This window comes from Enoplosus armatus, chromosome 3 (genome assembly GCF_043641665.1).
Source record: "Enoplosus armatus isolate fEnoArm2 chromosome 3, fEnoArm2.hap1, whole genome shotgun sequence".
Taxonomy (NCBI): Eukaryota; Metazoa; Chordata; class Actinopteri; order Centrarchiformes; family Enoplosidae; genus Enoplosus; species Enoplosus armatus.
In genome coordinates this window covers 25,951,406-25,965,391 of record NC_092182.1, presented here as the reverse complement: position 1 = coordinate 25,965,391, position 13,986 = coordinate 25,951,406, and the positions used below count along the sequence as shown (strand labels likewise).

The window sequence follows — 13,986 nt, the reverse complement described above, 5'->3', positions numbered from 1 at the left end:
CCCGGGAGAGACTCGCTCGTTTCGCTTGCTTGACAGCTGCAGGGCCAATGGAAATATGCATGGGGCCAGCTGCGCTAGGCTGCAGCCAATGGAAAAATCTGAAATGCTGAGCTGCTACTGGATCCAAATGGTAAGGTTAGGCTGGCTGCAGCAGCCACACCGCCGCCGCCGCTGCTGCTAAACTTCCACCAAATAAAAAGCTGTTTGTGTTTTGGCTGCTGCAGTGGCCATTTTAGGTAAGAAGCGCCCTTTAACTTTTGGATGCGGCTTGTCTTTGTGGAGACGTGTGTGTGTGTGTGTGTGTGGGGAGTAGGTGTGTGTGTGTGTGTGTGTGTGTGTGGTGTCTAGACTGGACTGTGGTGGCAAAACAGTGCAGGACTCCGGCATCCAGACTGAATAAACTCCGCGGAGCTGGTAGCTTTATGTGGATTAAATAGATATTGCGCGGAGTTCCACTCCTCCTCCTCCTCTTTTCATCCCTCCCCCTCCTCTTCCCTCTCCCCTCCCTCCTCTCCTCCCCTCACCTCCCCATCTCTCTCTCCTCTCTCTCTCTCCCCTCCCTCCCTTGCCTGCTAATTTTTTATGCATTTTTCTAAACTGTCATGGCGATTTTGTGTCCTTGGAAATAAAAAGCGCCAGTGTTTTTCGGGCTAACCGGGGGGATGTCTCGCCGGTGAGAGCGTGTGTCCGGTGTCCGGAGCAGGTGAGCGGTCCGCCGGGGAGGGTTTTTCTGTGGAGAGATGTCCCCGAGAAGGAGTTTTAGAGGCTGTCCACACGTGTAAGGAGAGGGCTGTTATAATGTATTTACAACAGCGATGCAGTGACATTACAGAGCTAGCGGAGAAAGCTAGCTCGGTAGCCACGGGTGCTAACATGAAATAGGACACAGTGTCTCCTTGTCTCTGTAGGTGTGTGTTGTGTGTGTGCTTTGTGTTTTTCAGCCCAAGTCGGCGTTTTGATCGCCGGGAACTTCTTTTTCCTCTCAGCTAGCTCTCCCAACTTGTGGCAATCCAGTGCCTTGCAGCATTCAAGCTAGCAGTGTGTTAGCCCCTGCGTCTGCTAGCATTCGTTATAGCCAAAACCTCAAAGAGGTGTAAGCTAGGTTGTTAGCCCGTTAGCCCCTTGAAACGTGTGTAGCCATGGCCGTCAGGTATGTGTGCGGGCATGTAATGAGTCGTGTAAGTGCATTGAGTCATGGAGTGTTGTCCGTCTATCCACACACTTTCACCTGGCCAGGTGTGACCCCCCCCCCCCCCCACACGGGCAACAGACAAAGGGTGTGCCAAGAGCTAACCCCAGTCATTGTGGTCTGACTTAATGGATAATGAATGAATTGTGAAAATGCAAAATAAGTTAAAGCTCTGAAGTTGAACAGGTTTCCCCTTTTTTATATTCAGACTTTAGGGTCCAGACTTTACTGGCAGCATGGCTCTGGGATGTTTTGTTCAAACCTGTCAGGATGATGTTGAGCTTGAAATTGTCCACTGATTTTTTTTAATGTTAATTTTTCCTTAAATCCTCTGCATTTGGCTGAACTATCTGCAGTTGTATTTGTAAAAGTATTTAATTTCTCATCCGTCTAATCTGGAAATAGTGCCTTTTAGTTAGTGCTGAGCTGAAAGGTTGCTGGTTCCGTTCTCAAGACTACCTGGGTGGCTTCAGGACCTCACTGTTGCCGTGTTTCATCATCGGGCGGCATGGTGACCCTGTGGTTAAACACCTCACCGGATGAGGCGCCCCGGCTTTGGTTTTGTGTTGTGTTTGCATGTTCACCTCGTGTCGCTGTGGCTTTCCTCCCACAGCAATAAGACACGCAGCCGAGACTATTTGAAGACTCTAATCTGAATGTGTCTGTCTGCCTACTTGTTCACCCATTGTGCTACACCTTGTACTGCCTGCTTGCAGAACTGCTGCTGCACTTTGACTCCATCATCAAAAGAAGGCGCTTGGGCGAGGAAAACAACTTTTGCCCCCTTCTCAGTTGTTGAGGCAGCTGACAGTTGAAGCAGGAGTAGAGCCGGCAGCGTACATTAGCACACGTCAAAGCACACTAACTTAGTTCTACTTTATCACATTAATTAAAGAAATAATTAAAACCGATCATCTGCCGTATTGTGTTGTTACTGATGCAGGATAAATACATGAAGGCAGATGTTTTCAGCTGCTGTTTGTAGAGAAAACACTGGGATCACAGAACCAACGGAGAGTTAAATACCAGTTAGTGTTGGCATTGAACATGTGACCTTTCTGTGACAGCACACCTTTTTACTCTGCTGATAATTTATTAAGCAATAATAAGTGTTTTTAGTAATGATACTAAAGTCATTTTTGTTTAACAATTAGTACCCAGTGTTGAAAAACCTCTTGCAGTGGGTGCAGATGACCCCGTAATATTATTTTACAAAAACTTTAACTGTTCACCAGACAGCGTGACACCTAACACCTCACAGAGGAAGCTTCAAAGACCCACCTGTTGTAGAGAAATGCAAGAGCTAAGATACTCGTGTGTGAATTGAAGTAACTTGTGCTTGCAAACAGTTGTAATCATTATAGTGTTTAATGATATATCAGAAACAGATACCCTCCCGGACCACTTCAGTAGGGGCACCTATACAATTTAATGCAATCCAATACAACAGATCTGCCACACATTCTACATTTAGGAAGTTTATAATGTTCAGTTCTTGTTGACACTTTCAGAGAAGTTTTAATTCAACTATATGTTTATTATTGGGGTCGTACTGTAGTTAATGGTGTCGTACTGGATGATAGAAGTCATGGGATATTGACAAATTGGGCTGACCAATAATTATTGTTAAATGCTACGAAATAATTTGAACACAATGCAAATGATGCAATGGAATAAATCCACCGCATAGTTATCGACCATTTTACCGCTTTATAGAAAACAATAACTAGCAAAGTTTGCTTTTTCCGTGACTAATCTTAACAGCAAACTTTTTAATCTGTAAATCTGTACTTTTTAATCATCTAAATAATTAAAAACAACTTAATATTAATTACTTTTTCTTTACAGGTTTGGTAGGCACGCTCTGCCTGCACAATGAATGACTAATCACAATCATTCTTGGAGCAGACTTCTATAAGAAACTAAAGGCACTGTGGCTGTGGCCCAGTTCCATGCTACATATTGACGTCAGTCGGTTGTCAATCAAACTGCAACTTGAAAAAGCCACTGCCATTTAAACTTCCAAAGAGACGGCAACATTTCTTTAAGATTAAAATTAAGTTATCTTTTGGTTTCTGAGGGTTTCCTTGAGCTGTGTCACCGCCATCCACAGGTGGTTTTAATCTTTTGCAGCTGTGATTAGCTCCTTCATTTCCTTTGTGCATTGCATTATGGGAGAATAGTGTACATCACAACACACTCAAAGTCTCAGAGTTTTTTAGCATGCATATTGACTGTTTTCAGTATACTTTTTTCCAGTGTGAACGCACTATATATTCAAAACCTGCTTAGAATGAATGTGTAGTGTGGATTTGGGATACAGCTCAAGGCTCATGGACTTTTACATTTAACATGAGAATCGGTGAATAGTCAAAAAGATTTGTTGGTGGAAATAACTGAAGCTGCATCTTCTATTCTGAAGAACTGTTGCTTTAAAAAAAGATCATGTGGAGCAAATGCAGATACTTTGTTGGCACATCACAAGACAACGTGGTGACTAATTCTTTTATAACTTTCTCTATATCCTCCCACCTTGCAGTACATGTGGCTCTGCTCGATGTATCTAGTGGGTCTCCAAAAGATGATCCAAACCAAAAGGTAGAGACAGATGATGGCCGTGAAGCACCGTGGTTTCTCAGGTTGCCATCCCACATCTCGAAAGGCTTGTGTTGATGTTTTAGTATTTAGAATCAAAGTGTTATGTTAAATCAACCAGAAAATGGACCAACTGCTCTAGTTTGTATAAAATCACTGCAATCATTTGAGCAATACAATCTTTCCAAACTACAAAATATTAAATAATAACCTTTTATTTATATGGCACTTCAAAAATATGATTGCAAAGTGCTTTACAGTCATAAGAACAGGAGCCTGTGTGCAAAACTCCACAAATATCTCAATTTATAGTATGTTAAACTGTAATATCACAAAAAAGGATTTTGTTTCTCAATTTTAAGCCCCCTTGATAATAGAACAGCACTCTCTCGTAGGATCATCTTTTCATTTCAGGGTCACAGGTTCGGTGTTCAGCTGTAAGTGTTGGCTGTGACGGGAGACGGTGAAATATTTGAACTTTAATACCTAAAATGACACATAGTTCACACGGCATGTTTCACCCAGCCACACCGTGACGTTTTCTACCAAAAGAAGGGATGAGAGATGAGAGATGTTCTCCTGGAGTACACACTCACTGCTGTTAAGAAGATGGTTTGCGTGTTATTTCTTTTATATCTTCCATTTGTCATCTCTGTGGGTGGAGACAGATGAATTTTGTTTTAAGCAGACTGGGTGAATCTCAGTTTAGTGTCTCCATTAGTGTCAGTCAGCATCGCAATTAGTTGGAATGGAAAACTTTCTCCGCTTGCTTTGTCTTTTAGGCTGAGACGGCAGCTGTACATTTACATTCAAATGTCTCGCACAGGTACGACAGTTAACATGACGGTTATATTGTAGTGGAATCTGTTCTTGGTAAAGATCTCCCCAGAATGCCACATATAGCTCTTTTGTAAAAGCTGTTGGATCTTGACTGAAGTGACTCTCGTTGTGTCATCTTTTGTTAAGTGTCATCATGATACAGCAATAAAAAAAAAAACGATGGGCAAGTACAGAACTGTAGACACGCCAAGAGATTAAGATCATTTTCATATTATTATTATCAGCCAGTTGACCCCACAAATCTCTAAAGGGAATTAGAGCTGAAATGAGTAGATTAATAATTCATGGGGTGATTGACAGCAGTTTTGATAATTGCCTATTCTTAATTCATTGTCAAGTAATAGAAGCCACATTCACTGTTTCTCTTCTGTTTTTAAATCATTATAACATCTTTTGGACTTGTCAGACACAACAAGCAATTTGAAGACATCATTTTGGGTCAAATTGCGATTCATTTTTATTTATTTATTTATTTTTTACTGTTGTCTTAATGATTAATCAATTAATTGTAAACATTAAGTGGGAGGGAGGTTAGAAGACGGTGGTGTGATGGTGCCTTTTTTGTGCACAGGGATGTGTTCATGGCACTGTTGACAAACATTTTAAAACGTACACATTACCTGTACGTAAACTGCAAGTCTCTCCCTGAAAATGTAGTAACTTAGGCAACGGTTTCAGTGTGTTGATGTGGTTCAATGAGCGGAAAAAGCTGGAGGATTCAGTTGTGACCTAAAATATAGCACACAATAGTCTAAATATGTCAATGTCACAGTAGCAGCGGACTAGGTCAGCTGGATGCTTGGCATGAGGAAAAAAGGAAAAATGTGTCACCAGGAGATGCTGCAGAGGTTGAGATAGTGATTTATCTAATTAATATGAGAAAGCGGGGTCTCGCTGTGTTGTAACCCAGGCCAGGCTGCCGCTGACAGCACTGCCCGCTCCTTTGTTTGTTCCCTCGTGGGAGCGTCGTACAGCTGAAGCAGAGCCGTGTTCCATTTTAAAGATGCGCTCCCCTCTTTGTGCATGCAAACACACACATGTTTGGGAAAAGGGGGCTGGATTTGGTTCTGATTTAGCACAGCCGGGTGCGCCTCCTCGTCCCTCAAGTGAGTCGTCTCCCGATGATTCTCAGACGCAGCGACCGTTAGGCTCTTTTGTGCAAGGGCAAGTGTAAGAGCGAAGGGAATAAGGTCATTGAAAAGAGAACGGGCCTCTCTACTGAGACGGCCTGGAAGGATTCCTGTCTGGCTGCTGAGTAAAGTCTGTTGTAGCACTGCTGAAGGTTGTTTATTCTAGAAACTGCAAACAGGATATTTACAGTGTAAAAATAACAATAGCTTCTTATCTAAAAATAGATTTGCTCCTTAAAGCAGTGGTTGTTTTCTTGATTAAGGGCAGATGAAATGTCAGAAGATGTCCAGGGTGATGTCTTCAAGTAGCTCGTTTTGTCTGACCAACAATCCTGAACTTAAAGATATTAAATCCTCAATTATATAAAACAGACAAAAGGAGAAAATCCCGACAACTGAGAAGCTGGAACCAGTGAATATTTGCAATTTTTTGCTTGAAACATTAGGTTAAAATAATATCGAGCAACTAATCAACTAATTGCCAAAACAAAAGTGTGTTTATGTGTTTGTGTATGTGAGTTCTGTGAGTGAGTGAGCAGCAAACTGCATGCTCTTGCATCAATATTCACGGGTTACAGGTGTGGGGATGAAACAGCTTGGCACACACTCTCTTTCTTATTCACATTTAACTGCTATCACTTTTTTTTTCGGGGGGGGGGGGGGGGGGGGGTCAAGGAGAACAGGAAGTCCACGCGTCCTATAGGTCTCTATTGCCCTTTTCTTAGCCTACACCTCTTACACAGGCCCTCTCTGTCGACCATTTGTAGTGTTGGTGAGGAAGTTTGTTCTGCTGTATCACCTGTTGTAACACCTGGATGGACACTGACTGAATGGCGTAAGTTTAAATTTGCTGTGTTTTTATCTTTCAGAATATAAAAAGCTGCTCTGGTGGGACTTGTTGTGATGCCGGAGTGTGCGGTGAGAAGGGGAGGGTTTGGTCTGTATGTTGGGGTGCAATGGGTGGTGTTTGAATCTATCATCTCTGTCATTTTTAAAGGTCATTTTTATGGCATATAAACTATGTTATCCTTTTAACATGGAGTGACAGTAAAGATGAGGGTAAGAGGAGGTGACATGGAGCTAAGTGAGGCTGCACAGTTCAATCCTAATCCCAAGTTTTATTTTCTACAGTTGAAACTGATCCAAATTGAAGATGAAGTATTTTATTTAGTACCCATGCTGTCGCTGGTAATGGTTGAGATTCCAGCAGTGATTTAGTATTTGTGTTCATTGTCACCACAGATAAACACAGTGACTCAATTCTCATATCATCATCATCATTATTGTGATTCACACTCATTTCTGTGTTTGTTTTTCCAAATTAACAATTAGTTAAATTTTGTAAAACAAAATAAATGAATAAATAAATAAAAGCCACACCATGATATCTTAATTATTTCTACATATATGTTTGGAAAATAATAGGATAGTTTGGTTGATAAAACACTATAATATACAGAACCTATTGCATTCAATGACATGAACATGAGTTTAACTTTAACTAAATACAGCATATCAATATTAAGAAACTGTTATCGTGAAATATGTATATGTCATAAATGGCTATTTTTCTGTGAGTTGGCTGAAACTTCATAATGAAAGTGTTGGCTGGTACCTTGTAAACCTGCAGTGCAAACATCTGTTTGTATGCCTGGTCAAAAAAAAAAAGAAATTCCAAGAAACATCTGTACAGTTTTGATATTTAAAGTTATTTGCCGGTGGCAAAACTTTCTCACTTGTCAGATCTCATATCATTTTAATTTTAGTTTGTAGCACTCGGCTGATTGTTTATTGTCCCCTCTGGATGGAGCAGTGACGACCTGGAAAAGTACTAATGGGCCTATTTGACCCCATTCCAGATAATCCTGGCTCAAACACTGCAATGTAATATAATATAGATTATTGTGTGCGCCCCACCTTAACAAATCACATGTTCTGCCCTTTCCATTTTACAGAAACGGTGAGAATCTTTCACACCTAAAAATGACTTGAGCCACGTGTGCAGGAGACAACAACGCTCTGGACAGACCTAATAAAGTGCAGTTTCACACACTGTCTGTACTTGCAGCTTATAATATGAAAGTATTAACTTTACTAGCTTTCCTAAAATATATTGCTTGACAGTGAAGTCAAACAAAAGAGATGGAAGCGAGGTTACCCAAGCAATGAACAGTGTTACTGCAAAGGCCAGCCTTTAAACTTATTCCAACGAGCTAATATAACATTAACATAGAAATGGATCAGTGGTGGAAGGAAGACAAAACAAGTTATTAACTAATTCAGGATGATATTTGTTTTGACAGTTGCCTTTCAACCACAGAGATAATATAAAATAGATTTGTGGTTGAGTATCTTTTTGTTTTTAAGATATTGTTCATGTACACAAAACAGATTGCTTGATTGACAAATCGCTCAAAGTAATTTAGTGTCTCTATGGCAACAGGAGATGAAGTGACGAGGGTGTGATTCTGTATTGTCCTGTTTTCATACTGGTTCGTTCTCCCTCTGTGTTCAGTTTCACTCCATGTCCTCCACATGACGCATCCTCCCACATGACAGACATGATGCATCACACAGGCCCCGCCTCTCATAGTATAGCGACGAGTGCACACACTCCAGTGTCTGTGTCGGTGGGCCTCAGGGTGGAGAGTCCCACATACCCCAAAGCATTTAGCCGATCTGACTTACTAGCTTGTTTTAGTCCCCATATTTGCATTTATTGCTGTGGTGCTCCTGCACTGCATTTCCCAGAGATCACCTGGCAGTCTCTCACTATGGTTGGTAATCTGACGGCTTTAGCTTTTAAATCCCAGTTGACGAAGGTTGCGTTAGTGTTGGTAAGTCCTGTCAATAACAACGTTCCCATTTTCAAGTATGTATTCGGTGCTCCTGTTCTGTGTGTCGGCAGCATCGCTGTTCATGACAGGTGTGTATAAGAAAATTAATTGGCACAATCATCACAGACAGACCTCCTCCTTCACTTGCAATTAAATCACTTTATTGACAGATTATACACTGTTTGGTGTAAGGATTAAGTGTCAGACTTTTAAAGATGGCAGTTATGAGTCTGGTCTAAACTTCTGTGCAGATGCTGCATTTATCCTTAATGGTACAGGGAGACAGGTGGTGGGTGTGCCTGGCTGTGTCTGCTGCTGCAGAGCAGCCTACCACAGATGCCATTTTATCATCCGTGTGTTAAGCAGCAAAAGGGCGATTCTGCTGAATGTCATGTACAGAGTGTACAAAACATGAGGAGCACCTGCTCTTTATGAAGCACCGTGAAGCTGGTGACCCGCTATTGATATCACATGGAGATTTATTGAAAGGGATGAGAGATGAATGAATGAATGAATGATGGAGCAAAGGAAAAGGCATTGCTGACATTGATTGCGTTTTAAATTCATCCAAACTTCCACAGGGGCCTGCAGCTCTCCAGCTGACTAGTTCACTTGTGTCAACGTGGACAGGTGCCAGAGAAGCAGTGATAACATCTCTAAATGAACTTCTTACCTAGATTAAAATTTAACCAAGTTAACCTAAGCATCCCCCCTGAAATGTTGAGCTTGCATTAACAGCATGCAAACCATGGACACACTGCTTTCATCTTATCTCTTGTTTGAGCAGCACTTTAGTTGTGCACAAGTTTTCTTTTTTTCTCCAGACTTTGCTGCTTGGAGTAAAAAGAAAAGCCCTGCCAGTGATCTTAAAACAGCTGGAAAATGAACATCTGTCCGACTTACTTGATGGTACAATGTAAAGCACACAATCCATCTCAAACACTAAAGGTGCGTCTGTTATCCTTGTTGTCCTTCCTGGAGGGGTTTGTGCTCCAAGATGTGTTGAATGAATGTTCTCCATAAAAGCTATGAGGTTTGACTTTGCGTTTTAGATTTGATAATCAACTAGAGATTGCAACCAAAAAGTGTTGCATAATGTCTCAGATATCTGGAAGGTCTTGTGGATTGAATTTGTTCCACCTCAAGACAACACATACTGTATCATAAGGCATTGGGTGAATTGTAAAATCTATTCGGTTGTCTACATTGTACTGGTACTGTGTTGCACCTGTACTCTTAGACTACAATATCAGCTCCCTAAGGTTTTCCAATGGAATAACTTAAAGTATGCCGTGTTCCTGTTTATATTGTATATTGTATTGTAAAAAATGGGTTATAATAATGCTGAATGGACGTGCACGTGCACACTAACATTGAGAAAAGTTGTTGAATATATGTTTGTACCTCTACCTGTACCTGTCATTCCTGTGGTTAGAGGGAATCAATGCAGACATTTTCAAATGTTCAGTGTCTAAATGTAAGTTGCATGTAGGTCACATGCCTCGGGATCTGATTTTGTACCTCACATCCTTGTGGTCCAGATAGGAACTGGGAAAACATGTGACTCAATGCAGATTTTAGCTGCTCACTGAATAGAAAACATCAGATGCCACATGACATGTACTTGATATTGAGGGGTGTACATGTAGGGGGAAGAACATTAATCGATAATGTAAATAATAGTTAGTTGCAGCCCTACATGTGACACTGATTGACAAACCAGCTCAGCTGCTGATGTGCAGTGTTAATGACGCTTTGCCCAGTCTGAAGACTTTTCGTGTGTGGTGAAATACTGAAACATTTGTTAAGAAGATTTTGTTCATTTTAAAGTTAAATACATCAATCTGGTGCACTTTGAGAGCAAACATAAGAGGCTAGATCTGTGAAGAACTTTGTGTTGTAGTAAACACTTTAACTGTAAACACAGTGGTTGTATAGATGAATAGTAAAGCATTGAATAAAAAACTTTAGTCCACGCCCACCTGTTGTGTGGGCCTCACCTCGGTCTCACCTTGTGAGAAATAAATTGGACTGAGACGGACAATCGGCCCACTAATACAGCTTTTTCTTCAGCTGTATAAGCTCAGAGGGCTGCGCCTATACTCTGGAGTTACAGTACGATCTATATATAACGATTGTACAGGCTTCGCACTCTAAGGCTATCGCTAGTGGGATGAGGGCGAAGCAGAATATAGTCTATGCCTCACTGGGTCCGTCTGGTACCAAAAGCATAAACACACCCCCGGACATAATAATGCATAGAACTCCAGATGCGTCCCGGTGGCACCGCACAGTGAATACATGACATTCTCCATGAAGAGATGAAGGCTGGGAACAAAATAAAACCCGCTGCTGTGAGAAAGCGTGGCGAAGGTTACGTACCATAACAGTCCAGCGAGGAGCAGAGGAGGGACAAAAAGGCAGGAGGGAGAGCGGATAAACAAATCACCCGACATCAAAACACTCCGTACACAAATATTAGCTAAAGTAATAATAATTAGTTAACGTTAGCTAGTCAGATGTAACGTTACATACGTCATACGTTGTTTTTCAGGACAAGCAGCCTAATTTACGCTAACGATAGATTAATGCTGATGATCAATGGTAACATCTGCAGCAAAGTTACTTCTGGAATCTGTAAATTATGTTGTGTCTTCAAAATGCCTTGGTGTCTCGGATCTATATGTTATGTAAATATTGTGTAAAAATATTTTTGGTTCATTATGAAAGTGGCGGGCCGCCACAGGCTATTGGGAAACACTGCGTGACGTCAGAGGTATTTGCCTCTAAGGCAGAGAGGGGACCGCTTATAAGAGGTTTCAGTAGTTGGGTAGCCTTGTAGAACCAGTTGCTGTCCCACTGTCTGACCTGTTTTTTAGAGCCCCCACCATATATTCACCATATTATCACTTGACTACCTAACAAGGTGGCACAGTGGTGTCAGTATTACAGACAGTGAGATTGTTTTGTGGTCTCTACGTGAGGGATTTGCTCAGTGTAGATGTTGGTGTCTACATATCCCAAGTTTATTTTAACCAAACTATATTGTATATTGGCTAATTTCTAATGTGTGTATGAAAGTGTGTGACGAGAGCTTTCAGCCTCAGTGTCCTGCCCGGCTCTGAGGTGGTGCAGGTGGTGCAGGCCAGTGGAGACAGGTGTGTGAGTGTAGCTGTTACAATTACCGGTCTAAAAATGGGAACACGCCAGACTAGACAAGTCTCACACACATCACTCAAATATTTGTTGTAAACCAGAGCTTGTAGCTCTTTCCTGCTTCGCTGTTGCACGTTGATTGTGACTGCTTTTGTTGACTTCCCTCTGCATCGTTAAGTGCAGATCATGATAATACTCACTGCAGTTCATTTATCCTAGCTTAGTTTTCTTGAGCTACAAGAGAAATATGTAAAAAAACAAAAATAAGAATAAAGTCACTTTTGAGTTTTTCTGAAGAACGGCTCCAAATTGATATGATTTAAAAGATTTACATGTAATTCTCAAAGTAATTAAAAAGTTGACTCTTGTTTAAGATGTTTAATTCAACTTAAGCCATTTGCTTTTGAAGAAGAGAACAGTTGAGCAGATTGCTGACACAACATTTTGTTCACATTGCATGATGAATACTTGTCATTTCCTATATATTTCTGCTAAATACTCCCAACATGCCCAGTGCAGCAGTCTTCTGTGCTTACTTAGTAGGATGGTGGGTTTCTGTTTTCACTGAAAAAGTGTCTTTTATTTTCATGGAGTTGCAGAGGGCAGATCAAACAGATTGAAACGGACTAAACACGGACTCACGAAGGATTTTCTCTGGTGTAGGGAAGCTTATACACCGAGCAAAGTGGGTGTTTGAAGGATGAAGTCATGCATAAATGCACAGACAGACAGGTACATTTCTTGGAATTGAATTTGCATTCACGTTATGTTTGAAAGACTGAGCATTAACGCTTTCTGGTAGCTTGTTTGCTACATCTTCCCTCAGTACCACATTGTGCTCATTGGAAACCCTGAAGTCAGATCTTTGTAGGCGACCTGCATAACGTAAAACAAGCGTCCAGGGTTTGAATCCAGCTATGAACCTTTTTCTGTCCTGCCCCTTCTCCCCCCCCCCCCCATCTTTAACGTTAGCTATCACTGCGACAATGTGATATTTTATAAGTTGAACTGAACAAAATAGACTGAAGAACTGAGTTTCAGACGGTCAGTGCAAAAGGATGTATCGATAAGTTAGCTAGCTAGCTAACGTTACATCTCTGAGTTAGTCATAAACATTTGACTAGTTTGTTACTGTGACTTCTCAACCTGTGGGAAACACTGATGTGACACTGATGGACAGACCAGTTCAGCTGCTGATGACGCTTTGCTGTTCAATATATATGTTCAGTGTGAACTGAAGCCTTTTAGTGTGTGGTGAAGTACTTTCAACATGTTTTGGACAGAAGTGGGCTAACCTGGGGTTAAACAGGGCAGAGGCTGCTGGATGACTCGCATCCTAAATGCAAGTCCAACATTTTCTTTGGTCATCAGGTGATGGGAACTCATTCATTTGCATACATAAAGAGAAACTTCCCATCCGTTTATTTCAGTAATGTTTTATGAGAAGCATGGAGTTGAATGAATTTGATTTGCTTTGGTCCCATCCACCTACAATATACCAACCCCCCCCCCCCCCCGGCAATATTGCTACTGTACCTAAGTTCCTAAAAGCGTCCCAGATGCAGTGTGGAGCTGTCTAAGGATGTTCTGTACTGGTTATTCTGAAATTATTCCGTTTCATTGCAGCCTGAAACCAACTGCTGCAGCAACGTTTCCACTAAGACCACAGTGAGAGCTAAAGTGGTTGCCATTGTGGAATTGTTTTTGAATTGTTGAATTCTCAACTGGGTATTTAGTAAAGAAAAACAGACAGTCCTTTTGATTATTAGCGTCAAACAATGACACACTGTAGTATTTCAGCAGCATACACTTCAACCAATTCAGGTTACCATGGCTCTGCTAATACTACTACTGCTACTCTAATGTAGTAATGAGATTGCTCCTAAATCTGTTTCTGTTCTGATCCCCGCTGTGGCCGTCAAGGCTGTCCAATGATTAATGACTCATCAGATAACTCTTTTGGATTTTGGGAGTGCATTCAATGCAAGAAAGTGAAAATGCGCCATTTCTGTGTTGAATCACAAGCTGAACTTGTGCTCTGTTGCCAGTTAATTAACATGAATTATTATTATTTATTTTATTCGGGTTTAAAGTTTCCAGCATGCTGAGATCTGTGCTGGTGATGTACACTGTGTATACTTTTGTTTGTCGATTGGAGATCTGGTTGTCAGATTGCCATTTTGACCTGTTGATAGAAAGCTGTTAACGGACCTCACCTCTCAGTTTTCCGGGTGGGAAT

The 13,986-nt window shown here is 41.3% G+C and overlaps 1 protein-coding gene across 1 annotated transcript in view; it reads left to right on the top strand.

The window, feature by feature from the left end:
* The first annotated feature begins 606 nt into the window (after positions 1–606).
* chd6 (chromodomain helicase DNA binding protein 6) overlaps positions 607–13,986 on the top strand; it is a 79,909-nt gene continuing 66,529 nt past the window's right edge. The window contains exon 1 of the mRNA XM_070903460.1: positions 607–703. The gene's annotated coding sequence lies outside the window, so the exon portion shown is untranslated. The remainder of the gene's footprint in view (positions 704–13,986) is intronic.